The following is a 14,744-nucleotide window of genomic DNA, read 5'->3' on the forward strand; positions in this document are numbered from 1 at the left end:
AAAATGTTCAATATTTGTCGATATCTGATGGTAGGAAACTGTTTATCTGTATGATCTGATTTAATTTGATTTGATCTGATCTAGGAAGTGTTTACTTCAAGGATTTGATTTGGAAAAAAAAAATACTTTCCATATTCATAAGCATCTAATTTGGTAGGTAAGAATTTTAGATGAGCAGGATAACTTTTCAGCAAGGAGATTGAAAGAAGTGTGTGTTTTTTTTTTTTTTTTTTTTAGAAGGAGTCCATTGTTCCCCTCGTTTCATATGTGACTGCTGTGCGGATTACGCTCTTGGGACCAACACCAGTGATTCAAGAAATGCAAGGCAAATCATTCATGGATTTGGCCACTGCCCCGTGAGTACCCACCTACTCTTTCTTTAAGTGTCCGAACAAAAAAACACTGAGACTCTCCAGCTCACTAATTTGCACCTTGGCATTCATCATATTATTCTTGGCCATAAAACAATCTTTCTTCTGCATATTCTATGATTGTTGGATATTAGAGGAATCATCACAATGCAGGCACATGTATAAGAAAATGTTGTATCATTGCAATACCATATCTTAGCAATGGTTCAGATGTGATGTGATGCGATGGAAAGAGAAGAGATCCATGTATTCCTCTAAAAACAAAACATAAAAAAAATGTGAAGCAATTAAGCCCAAAGGGCTGCTATTTTATGCTGTCATTGTCAGGTTGAAGCTCAGGGAGCCCGAGGCTTCATTCAAATTGCATTTTATGAACTTGTAGCCTTTTTTTTTCCCCTCAACATGGTTGCACTTTGACCAAATCTCTCTCTCTCTCTCTCTCTCTCTCTCTCTCTCTCTCTCTCTCTATATATATATATATATATATATAGATAGAGGGGGAGAGAGAGAGATTATTTTTCTGCCTTTTCTCCACACTATTCATGAGTTTATCACGTTCCTCACCTTTCGGACTGCAAAAGATAGCTCACGGAACATGGCGTGGTGGGTCCGTAAGGACGGGAGGACTGAGCTATCGCAAAGCTGCAAAAGCCCAAGCCATCTACATATTATTATTATTGTGAATTGACCACGAGATACAGATGCAGGGAAATTAACATTTTAATAGAAGATGGGCTCCGACGTGTGCCAGAAAGTCACAAGGGCTAAAATCTAAATGGGTGTGCTCCTCGGTTTTCCTCTCCGCATGTTTCACGCTGCGGCTTAAAATGGGAGATGGAATCCGAGCCACAACAAACGAATGCAAAACGCATCAAAATTAGAATTTAGAACAAGAACGAGTGATGTGTAAAGAAAAACCAAGAAGATAATAAAATAGAGCAACAGCAGAAGGTTGCATATGGCTGAAAAACAGCATAGTTGGGATCGCATCGGATTGCCTCGGTAATCTTATGATGGAAAGCCAAAATAGTAATTCAGCTGTCAAGAGAATTAATTTGCATCGAGTCTGCCCACTTGACGGAGGGAGACGACGATGTATCCGCCGCTGAAGAGATGTTCAGGACCCAAAATGACCCCAAAACGGACGCCCAGGAATAAATCCATCTTTCTTTTATATTTCTCGTCATATGTGCGAGAAAAAGTGCATTGCGTGCGTCCTGCCTAGAAAATTTTAAAAAAAACCTTTAAAAATCTGGCGATGGATCTCGAAGCACTGAGAAGGACCGCTTCCATAGATCTATGAAATAATGGACAAAGAGTAAGAGCTCATCGAATTGATTAGCCCTTCGATGCTTAAATCAGAGAAAGTTTTAAAAAGGAACAAAAGAGGAAGACAGAATAGATTGTAGAATGGTACGCTACACGAAGTAGATCGACTATCCTGGCCCAAGCAAACAAAAAACAGAAAAGAGATATTGGAAGAAAACTAATCAGGAGAGAGAAAAATATTTTATTATTAAAATTGAGCCACACAAAAAGCTCTTTCTCATTTCTTACCAAGAAAGATAACTCTCACTTTCTCCTTCTCTCACATCACACTAAAGGATACGATCCCTTTAAATAGAATATAATTCAGAAACCAACACCCACTAAAAATAAGACCTGATCACTACTAAAAGGATAAGGATAACTATCGAGTTGATCACTGCTAAAGGATAAGGATAACTATCGCCCACTAATACTAAAGGATAAGAATAACTATTATTTACAAAAGATAAAACTTGATCACTACTAAAGGATAAGGATAACTATCGCCCACTAATACTATTGAGGGAAATACAAGTCCCCCCAAAGCATGTGATTGGAAGCACTCGACCTCGGACGACCGACCTGGCGCCCGACCAGACGTCCCACCTAGGAGCTCTCGACCTCGAAATGCCCCGACCTGGAAGCTCCCGACCTCGGAAGCTTGACCTCTCCATCCACTCGCCACGATCACATCCTTTTGCAGCTCAACCAGAGACCATCTCCTGCCACTACCATCAACAATTAATGCGCATGGACTCTGCAGGCCTCCGGCTTACTCAACAATTAATGCGCATGGACTCTGCAGGCCTCCGGCTTACCCAACAATTAATACGCATGGACTCTGCAGACCTCCGACTTACTCAACAATTAATGCGCATGGCTCCTGCTGTCTACGGATCTCAAGCCCTCCACGACAAATTAGCTCGGCTGCCTCTGGTCAGCCGTGACAACTCCCTGGCCCCGGCCTAACCTCCTACGGCAAGACATTAATGCACACGATCCTACATTGATCCAGCCGATATGCTCAATCATACGGTAAACTCCACCCCATCACATCACAGGTAATCCAAGGCTCCTCTATAAAAGGAGAACCCTCCCACCTTAGAGGGGGCTGGACACTGAAACTATGGACATATTTTCTTCCATATATCTTTGCCTCCTCTGACTTAGGCATCGGAGGGTTGGCGTCGGAAACCCCGGCCACCAGATTTTTTGCAGGCCCTACGGAGGACACTGCCCGCCGACGGATCGCTGCCAGCCAGTTCTTGCCGGAGCTCCGCCCTCTCAGCCGACGGCTGCCCCCGGGTCTAATTTCCAGCAACAGTTGGCGCTAGAGGAAGGGCCCGAGTCGTGGCCATGAAGCTGATAAGTAAAGGAGCCTCCAACGCTTCCCAGCGTCTTCCACCAAGTCCTGGACATTCCGTCCAGAACTCGCCGCCTCCGGCCGACCCGGTTCCCCAAGTCCAGCCGGAACAGTTCAACATCCTGGTGCAACAGGTTCAGGCTTTGGCCGTCGCCGTCCAAGGCCTGCGGCGTGAGGAAGCCTCACCTATGCTACCTCCACAGGTCCAGGTCCAACCAGTGATTTCTCCAAATGGACCGATCCCCCAGGGCCAAAATCTTCATGGCTCCTTCAGGGCTAATAATGAAAAACGACCTTCCCCCCGGAGAGAACTGCCGGAGAGAAGCCTGGACAGAGGGCCGCAGCCTTCGGAGGCTGAGTCAGCTCCGGACCGCCACGAGCCGGAGCAGACTATTGCGACAATCCCCCAAGCTGGAGAGCTCGACAAGAAGGTAGAGAACCTGGAGCGCCAGATTGAAGCGCTTCATAGCAGGAAGGCAAGGCGTGAGGGCGACTTTGAGTTTACCACCAAGTCCCCCTTTTTCTGCCAAATCGAGGGCGAGCCGGTCCCACCGAGGTTCAAAATGGCTCAAGTGGAGCCCTACAACGGAACTGCCGACCCCCTCGACCACTTGGAGAGTTACCGAGCCCTTATGGCACTCCAAGGGTCCTTAGAGGCCGTGCTCTGCAAGGCCTTCTCAGCTACCCTTCGGGGAACCGCTCGGCTTTGGTTTTCTGGATTGAAGCCGAGCTCGGTATCTTTTTTCGAGCAGCTCAGCAGGTAGTTCGCCACCAACTTCGCTGCCAGCCGGCGCCAGCGGCGAACATCAGATTCTCTCCTGAATGTCAAACAGAGGGAAGGGGAATCCCTCAGAGAATACCTCGACCGCTTTACCGCTGCAACCTGGGAAGTTTACGAGCTTGACCAGTCGATAGCCATGTCGGCACTGAAGACTGGGGCTCGCTCTTACAGATTCCTCTTCTCCATCGAGAAGAGCTTCCCCGCTGACTTCACAGAAATGCTGGCTCGAGCTCGGAAGTACGCGAAGGCCGAGGAGGCTATCGCCTCCAGAAAGGGCGCGATCGAGCAGGCCTCAAAGAAGCAAAAGAAGCGCCGTGAGGAGTGCGGCCGCCTAAGAAGCCGATCTCCCTGCCGAAATAAAAACCGGCCTCAGCTGAGGAGCCCACCTCGACAGTAGGGACGGCTTCGACCAAGGTCCCCGCCTCGACCGAGATCCCCGCCACGGCCTCGAATGCACTCGGGGAGGTACGAGAATTACACTTCCATCAACGCACCCCAGACTGAGATCCTAATGGAGATCGAAGGTTGGGACTATTTCCGACCTCCACCCCCAATACGGAACACAGGAGCTTGGCGCAATCCTAGGAAGTATTGCCGTTTCCACCGGGACCACGACCATGATACGAAGGATTGCTTCCAGCTCCGAGATGAGATCGAGGCGCTCATCCACCACAGAGTACTCAACCGGTTCGTGCGGAACCGGCGCGAGGAAAGGAGGCCAGTGAAAAATGCTGTGCCGTCCGGAAATCCAAATGACAATGGGCCCATCGCCGACACCATCAATGTCATTGGAGGAGGAAGCTCGGCTGAAGAGCCAGCCGAAGAAGGGGTTTCCCCAAAGCGCCTGCGCACTTCTGAAGCCATCTCGTTCTCGGACGAGGACTTGGAAGGGGTTGAAACCCCTCATGATGACGCTGTGGTCATCTCTATGATTGTAAATAAATTTGATGTAAAACGAGTCTTGGTTGATGATGGAAGTTCGGCAAATATTTTGTACTACCATGCCTACCAAAAAATGGGGTTGACAGAAAGCCAACTTCGGAGGATGAACGCTCCATTGGTTGGATTTATCGGGGACTCGATCCCGGTTGAGGGCGAGATCAGTTTTCTTGTCACAGTTGGGCTCGCCCCCCGAGAAAACACCGTGAGGACGGACTTCCTTGTAGTCCGCCTGCTTTCAGCCTACAGTGCCATTCTGGGAAGACCGGGACTTAATGCCCTCCAGGCTGCGGTCTCAACCTACCACTTGCTCGTGCAGTTCCCCACCGATCATGGGATAGGCGAAGCTTGTGGAGACCAGACGGTGGCCAAGCAGTGCTACATGGTGACCTACATAGCAAAACCACCGGCTGAAGCATCAAGCCAACAGGAGCTACTGGCCGAGGCGCCAACTCAAGCAATGGACCGCATGATGCCCATTGAAACCTTAGACGTACGGAACGACCTCTGGAAGAAACGGGTAGAGCCTGGTGAGCTTCTTACCCAAACCCCTTTACAAGAAAATTGCCCAGAACTAACCGTGTAGGTCGGCTCCGGCCTGAGCTCCTGCGAAAGGGAGCGCCTGGTCGAATTTCTCCGGGCCAACATGGATGTCTTTGCCTGGTCGCCCGCCGACATGCCAGAAATCGACCCCGAGATCATGGTTCACCGACTCCAGGTGAAACCGACCTACAGACCCGTGAGGCAAAAGAAGCGGGGCTCCACCCCGAAACGACAGCGAGCAGCGGCCAAGGAAGTAAACAGACTCCTCGAGGCCGGCTTCATCCGGGAGGTCTCCTATCCGGACTGGCTCGCCAACGTGGTCCTCATGAAAAAAGCCAATGAGAAATGGCGTATGTGCGTGGACTACACCGACCTGAATAAGGCCTGCCCGAAGGATAGTCCCCCTCTCCAATATCGACCAGCTCGTCGATTCTACCTCGGGACATCAGCTGCTGACCTTCATGGACGCCTTCTCGGGATACAATCAAATCCGAATGGCGCCTGAAGATGAGGAGAAGACGGCTTTCATCACCGACAAGGGCACTTATTGTTACAAAGTGATGTCGTTCGGATTGAAGAATGCAGGGGCTACATACCAAAGGCTGGTCAGCCAAATCTTCAAAGATCAGATAGGCCGAAACATGGAGGTCTACGTGGATGACATGCTGGTGAAAAGCCGAATAGCAGAGCACCATGTGGCTGACCTCAATGAAATATTCTCCAAGCTCAGGAAGTACCAAATGAAGCTCAATCCTGCAAGGTGCGCGTTCGGAGTCACCTCGGGCAAATTTCTGGGCTTCATAGTAACCCAGCATGGAGTCGAAGCTAACCCCAAGAAAATCCGAGCGCTGCAAGAAATGGTACCTCCAAAGACGGTCAAAGAGGTGCAGAGGCTTACCGGGCGGGTCACGGCCTTGGGGAGGTTTGTCTCCAGGTCGGCCGAGCGCTGCCTCCCATTCTTCAAGATCCTTAAATGACCAAAGAACTTCCTATAGTCGGAGGAATGCCAGCAAGCTTTTGAAAAGCTTAGGTGCCTTCTCGCCTCCCCTCCGCTACTCACCAAGCCTCAGCAAGGCAAAATTCTTTATTTGTACCTGGCCGTCTTCCCGGTTGCAGTAAGCTCAGTCCTGGTTCGGAAAGAGGACAAGCTTCAGAGGCCTGTCTATTATACCAGCCGGGTTCTCAGAGATGCTGAGACCCGATATTCTAAACCGGAGAAAACAATTTTCGCCTTGATCACTTCAGCTCGGAGACTCCGGCCCTACTTTTAGGCCCACACTGTGGCCATACTAACTGACCAACCTATGAAGCAAATCTTGTAGAGGTCAGACCGTGCCGGAAGGATTGCCAAATGGGTAGTTGAGCTCGGGGAGTTCGACCTCGAATACCGACCAAGGCCGGCTATCAAAGCCCAAGCGCTCGCCGATTTCATCATGGAGTGCACTTTGCCGGATGATCCCGAGCTCCCACTCATGCCAATGGAGGAGACCCCGAGGCCGCCATGGGTCCTATATGTGGACGGCTCCTCGACCTCGGGAGGTAGCGGAGCAGGTCTCATCCTCACCAGCCCGGATGGAGTAGTGGTTGAGCAGGCCCTGCGCCTCGAGTTCCCAGCCTCGAACAATGAGGTATAGTACGAGGCGCTCATTGCCGGGCTTAAATTGGCAAAGGAGCTGAAGGCAGAAGACCTGAAGGTCTTCAGTGACTCCCAACTGGTCGTGAACCAGGTTTTGGGAGATTTTGAAGTGAAGGAGCCATCAATGCAGAAATATCTCCAAAAGGTGCGAGACCTCACATCCGCCCTAGGCTCCTTCAATATTCACCATATCCCCAGAACAGAAAACCTCAGGGCCGATCAACTGTCGAAGCTGGCGACCTCCCGCATGAGCAAGCTCCCCAAGGCGACGGTACTCGAATATCTTCAAACACCTAGCATAGAAGAACCTGAGTCGACCATGTGCATCGACATCGAACCAAGCTGGATGGACGAGCTCGTTAACTATCTACAAAGTGAAGTCCTCCTCAATGACGAGCTCGAGGCTCGCCGAATTAGGCGTCTAGCCTCCCGATTCAAATTATATGAAGGCAAGCTCTACCGAAAATCCTTCACCTCTCCTCTCCTCAGATGCCTCCGCCCGTCAGAGGCGGACTATGCTATACGAGAGGTCCATGAAGGGATATGCGGGAACCATCTGGGAGGCCGAGCACTGGCTCCTAAAATCTTGCGCCAAGGATACTTTTGGCCCACACTCCAAAAGGACGCAACGAACTTTGTCCGAAGGTGCGACCGATGCCAGTGGAACGCCAATATCCAGTGCCGACCTTCGGCCCCCGCTGACTTCGATCAGTGCCCCCTGGCCATTGGCCCAGTGGGGAATCGACTTGTCTCCATCGACTACTTTACTAAGTGGGTCGAAGCTGAACCAGTAGCCCGGATCACCGAGCAGAAAATGCGGAACTTTATATGGAAGTCGATCATCTATAGATTTGGACTCCCTCGCATCCTCATATCCGACAACGGCCGCCAGTTCGACAACATTCATTTTAGAGAATTTTGCTTCGAACTCGGCATCGACCACCGCTTCACCTCGGTCGCCCATCCCCAAACAAATGGAGAAACCGAGGTAACAAATCGTACCATTTTGCAGGGGCTCAAAGCCAGGCTCGATCGGTCCAAGGGACAGTGGGTCGAGGACTTATACAACTTTCTCTGAGCCTATCGGACTACGTTCCGACTACCCACTGGCGAAACCCCCTTCAACCTGGCATACGGGACAGAGACTGTCATCCCATTGGAAATCTGTCTCCCCTCTCCGAGAGTGGAGCATTATGACGCCGACTCCAATTCTTCTCAGCTCAGGACAACTTGGACCTCATTGAAGAGACAAGGAAAGTCACTTGAGTCCGCATGGCGAGATATCAGCAGAAAACGACCCAATACTACAACTCCAAAGTCAAGCCCAAGCTTTTCAAAGTGGGGGATCTCGTCCTCAGAAGAGCTGAAGCCTCTCAGCCAACCGAGCAAGGGAAGCTAGCCCTGAATTGGGAAGGATCTTACCGGATCGCACGAGTCCAGCGACCCGGAGCATACAAGCTGGAATCCCTCGAAGGAACCCTCATCCCACGAAGCTGAAATTTCGAGAATCTGCGGATGTATCACCAGTAAAACCCTAAGGGGTCCTTGGTGATTGGGAACATGAATCCTGTCCTCTCCTTACGATAATTCATCTACAGTTCTCCTTTAATCATGTTACGTCTCTCCTGATATTGGGACATTTGTGATCCTCAGACTACCCGAATCAGCTCGAATGCCCGACCAAGTTCGGATGCCCCAGCTGAGCCTGAAACGCCCCGCCGCATCGATATCGAGCCCGATCTCGATCTTCCTCAAAGATCCCGACTAAGTTCGGGATGCCCCGATTGTCGACCGTAGAGTCCCAAACTTTCTCGACCTTGGAAAGCATCGCAGGTCGATATTGCGTTCCCAGACCCCTCGACCTTGCGCACGATCCCTCGACTAAGGTCGGGATGCTCCGTGTGTCGACCGTAGAGTCCCAAACTCCCTCGACCTCGGAAAGCGTCACCAGGTCGACAGCGAGCCCCAGCTTCCTCGACCTCGTGCTCGATACCTCGACCAAGGTCGGGATGTCCCCGTGTGTCGACCGTAGAGTCCCAAACTTCCTCGACCTTAGGAAGTGTCACCAGGTCGACAGCGAGCCCCAGCTCCCTCGATCTCGTGCTCGATACCTCGACCAAGGTCGGGATGCCCCGTGTGTCGACCGTAGAGTCCCAAACTTCTTCGACCTCGGAAAGCGTCACCAGGTTGACAGCGAGCCCCAGCTCCCTCGACCTCATGCTCGATACCTTGACCAAGGTCGGAATGCCCCGTGTGTCGATCGTAGAGTCCCAAACCCCGACCTTTGTGGACCCCTTGGCCTTCGACGATGGGGTGACCCCTACGCGGACCCCCTGCATGCAGGCGCGCCTAAAGCGGACACCAAATACACGGCATCCCCCCCGGTCGGCCGATGCGAACTACTCTATTGCACGAGGCCCCGATCAAAGCGCCATCTTATTCCACAATAGATGGCATCGCCTACGGAAGCGAACTACGGGCCAAAGAACGCCTCGAAGAACCAACCGTAGAGCGGAACTGCCTACCTCGACGTAAGGTGATCGGCTCCAACGGGGCAAAAGGTACTTTCCACCTAGCACCTGCATTATTGCATCTACTTGTTATATACCATAACGATCGACAAAATCCCAACCGAGGTTGGGATGCTCTTCTGAACCAACTATGAGCCGAGGTCTTCTCGACCCCGTGCACCGATCTACGGCTCGGTCCTCGTTTATTCCGGACCCCTCCGAGCGAGGGCCCGGCCGACTTCCAATGTTAACCCAAGCCGGGATGGCTTGTGGGGACAACTTCAAGCTCCGCCCAATGATGCTACGGCTAAGCCCGGAGGCACCAAAACACTCACCATAAGTTTGGATTCTACCTGTTGATACTCCAACCAAGTTCGAGATTAATGGGCATGAAGGCCCTGACAATGGCCTGATCTCGGTCCATGACCTCTTCGGAGTCTGACCTTAAAGCCTACTCTGGAAGCCGAGCCCAAAGACTTGGCAAAATTTTCTAGAAGACAAATCTGAAGGTCTGGCAGGATCTCTTCGGAATCCAGCCTTAGAGCTTTAACAAGCTTACCCTAGAAACCGAGCCCAAGGACTTGGCCGAATTTTCGGAGTCTGAAGGATTAGCAGGACATCTTCGGAGCCCGAACTCGAAGGCTTAGCGGATTTTCCTAAAATCTAAGCACAGAGCCTTAGCGCGATCCCTATCAGAGCTAAGCCTGATAATCTAGCAACGCCACCAGAATCTAAGTCTACGGACCTAGCCGAGACTTAGATTTACCTTAGAGAAATTTGCAAAAGAGGAATTTAATTTAAACAGCCAAGGTAAAAATTTACCTACTATGCAAAACGAGACAAAATTAATAAAGGCTTGGAGGTCGAGTACAAAATTAAGGCTCGGCCGTATTCAAGGGCCGAACTCACTTACAAAAAGGAAAGCGAAAGGAAAAATAAAGTTCTAGGGGGCGGCGGCTGCACCAGTGTCACCCTCAGGATCATCTACAACAATAACCCATGGGTCTTCGACGGGCGTCGGCTCGGAACCCTCCGCAGTGGCCTCAGCCAGGGCCTCGCCAGCGGCCTGGCAACCTCTCCGGGAGGGGCCCCCAACGTCGCCTGACCGGCCATGTCAGCTTCGGCCTCGGTGAGCTCCTCCTCGGCCACAAGAATTGTGGGGACGTCGGCCTCGGTCTCGGCGCCTATCCCCATCCTTGGACGGATCCCCGAAAGGTCGAGCTGGGGGCAGTATCGCGCCATCTGCCTTCGAAAATTCTCGAAACCCCGAAGGAACCCGTCCACGGTCTCCTCCTCCAGCATGTCGCGGAACTCTTCCGACTCCTTGAAGAGCTCCACGGCATTTTCAGCTTGCTCAAGTGCCCTCTTCTCTTGGGCCTCGAGCTGCTCGACCTTCAGGCGGAGGACTCCGCCCTCGTACTTATGGCCGGCGGCTTCAGAGCGGGCCTCAGCAAGATGCGCCTTGGAGGCGCGCAGCGCTGATCTTGCCAAAGAGTGTGCGATCCTCTCCTCTTCGAGCTCGTCGACAATAGCTCGCCGACTCGCCTCAGTGGCCTCCCTCTGCGCTACGGATTCCGCCAACACGGCCTCCAGCTCGGCAACCCTCTTCTTGGTTGGCTCCAGTTGTCTATAGAGTCGCCGGGACTCCTCCTGGCATTCCGAGGCAATGAATACCAGGGTATCGACTTTGTGGATATGCTGCAGGAAAAGCAACGATAAGCAAAAATAAAGAAAATACTGATGACTAAGGGCAAAATGAAAGGTGACTTACTCGAACAGTATTACGGTAGGTCTGATCGACAACTTCCTCCTGCATGAGGGTTCTGAACTCGGCCTAGTCCGTCGGGAGCATTGCGCGGCGGAATACTTCGCGCACAACATCACCATCTCGGAAGGCCGAGCTACCCTTGCGCATCGGGGACTCCGGCTCGGCCGACACTCTCCCTTCGGCCCCCGAAGAACTTGCCCCCCCCCCCCCCCCCCCCCCCGAGGTCGTGGCGGCGGGCCAGGATGCGCTCGGGACCCCGAGGCCCCTGCTTGGCTCTGGCCCTAAGCGCCGCAGGCGGATAACTGGCTGGCCCGCTTGCTGAGGAATGGGAGCGGGGCAGGTCGGAGACGCCGAGCCCGACGCTCCCCCGGAACCCGAGCTCGCACGCTCAGTAACTGGAGCTCTTCCCCCGGGAAGATCCCGAAACTCCGGCCCCCGAGTCCCTCGCCTCGGGAGGGGCAGAAGTAGCAGCCAACTTAGCCTTCTTTCGGGGCTTGGGGAGAGCCCCACCGACCTCGGCCGCCCTCCTCTTCAGTCGGGCGAAGAGAGATGCATTGCTGGTCGGCACGTGGGGAATGTCTGAAACAAAGAAAGGAAGAAATTTTTTCTAAGTATCGGACCAACATCAAAAGAACAAAGGAAAGGAACAGATAAAGCAAAAAACTGAAGAATGAAGGAGCAGTACAACTGCCCTTACCCTCGGGCCGCGCCGACCTCAGGCCGACGTTTACCAGAGTTTCCTCGGTCAGAAACTCGGTCAGAAGGATGTCCCTCCCGAGACCTCGCAGAGCATCAAAAGCCCTCTGCTCGTCCACCGAAAGACCACTAAGCCTATTCAGGGCCTTCAACCCGGGACGCCCCCACCTCGGATCGAACCCCACGAGAGCTCGGAAGAACGAAAGAAAAATCTCCCCTTCCACTCATGAATCGAGGAAGGGGTACCTCGGAAGAGCGACATACCGCTCCTCCAGGCGAAATACAGCCACTCTACGTCCGTCGGATTCGTCTTTAACATGAAACACCGGCGGAAGATGCTCACCGAGGTCGGAATCCCATGCGCAAGGCAGAGGGACGCGAACCCGACAATGGTCCTCCATGTGTTTGGAGTGAGCTATGCTGGGGCGAGTTGGTACTCCACCAACAAGTCATTCACAAACTCATGATGAAGGGGGAACCGCAGGCCGGCCCAGAGCGCATCGATGTACACCCCGATCCGACCTGGCAGAGGTCTAGTCACGCGGTCTTCCGACCCTGCGAGTTCGAGACGAAACCCGGATCGGAAGAAAAATCGAGAACGAACCAGCTCTAGTTCCTGCTCGGTTAAGGTAGACCCAACCTCACCGGGACCAAGACCCATCTCAAAAGAAAAAAAAAGGAAAATGAAGGAAAAAGCGAGAAACGAAAACGAAGAAGGGGAAGAAAGCAGGTATTTAAAGAAAAGAAAAGGACTTCCGAGCCAGTGTGGGAAAACGACCTACTATGGGGTCACCGGAAATCGCCTCTGAACACTGCTAGAAATCGCCTCTGAACGTCGCTGGAAAAGCTCGGTCGCAACCAGGAGAAAAAGAAGAAAGGATGACAGCAATAACAAACAAGCGAGACCTTTCTAGGGCTAAGTCGGGGGTTTATATAGAACCTCCCGACGGTCCAGATCGGCAGGGCTAGAATCCGCCCCCCGTCCGGATTGCGCCACGTGTCGGCCTCGAAAGCCGAAGCAGTGCATTTATTCTGGGCGGATGCCTCGAATACGGAATCGAGGCGCCGTCCCGTCGGATCTCGTAGCCTTATCATGAGCCCACTACACGAAACGGCCTCGAAGGACGAAAGGGCGTCGCCCCCTCTCCCCTCATTAAAAGCACCCCGAAGCGCGCGGAGCGCCGGCATAATTTAAGTCTCCCTAGCCCCCACCACTGCAATAAAAGCAATTACTTCCCACGTCCGAGCTCGCGAGAAGCTCGGACTCGGAAGTCGGGGGGTAGTGTTGAGGAAAATACAAGTCCCCCCAAAGCACGTGATTGGAAGCACCCGACCTCGGACGACCGACCTGGCGCCCGACCTCGGACGACCGACCTGGCGTCCGACCAGGCGTCCAACCTAGGAGCTCTCGACCTCGAAACGCCCGACCTGGAAGCTCCCAAACTCGGAAGCTTGACCTCGCCATCCACTCGCCGCGATCACATTCTTCTGCAGCTCAACCAGAGACCATCCCCTGCCACTGCCGTCAACAATTAATGCGCATGGACTCTGTAGGCCTCCGGCTTACTCAATACTTAATGCGCATGGACTCTGCAGGCCTCCGGCTTACTCAACAATTAATCGCATGGACTCTGCAGACCCCCGGCTTACTCAACAATTAATGCGCATGGCTCCTTCTGTCTACGGATCTCAAGCCCTCCATGGCAAATTAGCTCGGCTGCCTCTGGTCAGCCGTGACAACTCCCTGGCCCCGGCCTAACCTCCTATGGCAAGACATCAATGCACACGATCCTGCATTAATCCAGCCGACATGCTCAATCATACGGTAAACTCCGCTCCGTCACATCACAGGTAATCCGAGGTCCCTCTATAAAAGGAGAACCCTCCCACCTTAGAGGGGGTTGGACACTGAAACTCTGAACATATTTTCTTCCATATATCTTTGCCTCCTCTGACTTAGGCATCGATGGGTCGGCGCCGGAAACCCCGGCCACCGACTTTTTTGCAGGCCCTACGGAGGACACCGCCCGCCGACGGATCGCCGCCAGCCAGTTCTCACCGGAGCTCTGCCCTCTCAGCCGACGACTGCCCCCGGGTCCAATTTTCAGCAACAAATACTAAAGGATAAGAATTCTAGTAAAATAAAACTAGGAATAGAATTGTAATATAAGTAGGATAAGCAATGATTTTCAACACTCTCCCTCATTACGAAGTCCATGATGCCGAGCTTGCTGCACAAATCTTCAAACTACTCGGCCGCCAATCCTTTGGTGAAAATATCCGCTACTTGGTCTTTCGTAGAAACTAGAAGCAAATCAACCTTTTCATAAAATGATGATGAATTTCAATATGCTTTGTCCTTGCATGAAATACCAAATTTCTCCCCAATTGGCTTGCACTCTCATTATCAAAATAAAGAGGAAAAATATGGTTAGTATCATAACCTAAATTACCAAGCAACCTCGTGAGCTAAGTCAACTCCTGAACTGCCATCATGGTCGCACGATACTCTGCCTCTATAGAAGACAATGTAATAGTAGGCTATCTCTTACTGGACCAAAAAATAATACCATATCCCAAGCTAAAAGAATAACTAGTGGGAGACCTATGTGTGTCTACATCACTAGCATACTTTGCATCTATAAAACCTATTAACTTGATTGAAGAATTATTAGTATATAAAATACCATAATCAACAATCTTAGCAATATATCTCAGGATCAGTAAAATTGAATTAAGGTGTGGTCATTGAGGACACTGCATATATCGGCTGACAATGCCAATTGCATAAGAAATATCTGTCCTTGTGATAGTTAAATAGATCAAACT

Source organism: Phoenix dactylifera, chromosome 10, assembly GCF_009389715.1.
Source record: "Phoenix dactylifera cultivar Barhee BC4 chromosome 10, palm_55x_up_171113_PBpolish2nd_filt_p, whole genome shotgun sequence".
NCBI classification, from domain to species: domain Eukaryota; kingdom Viridiplantae; phylum Streptophyta; class Magnoliopsida; order Arecales; family Arecaceae; genus Phoenix; species Phoenix dactylifera.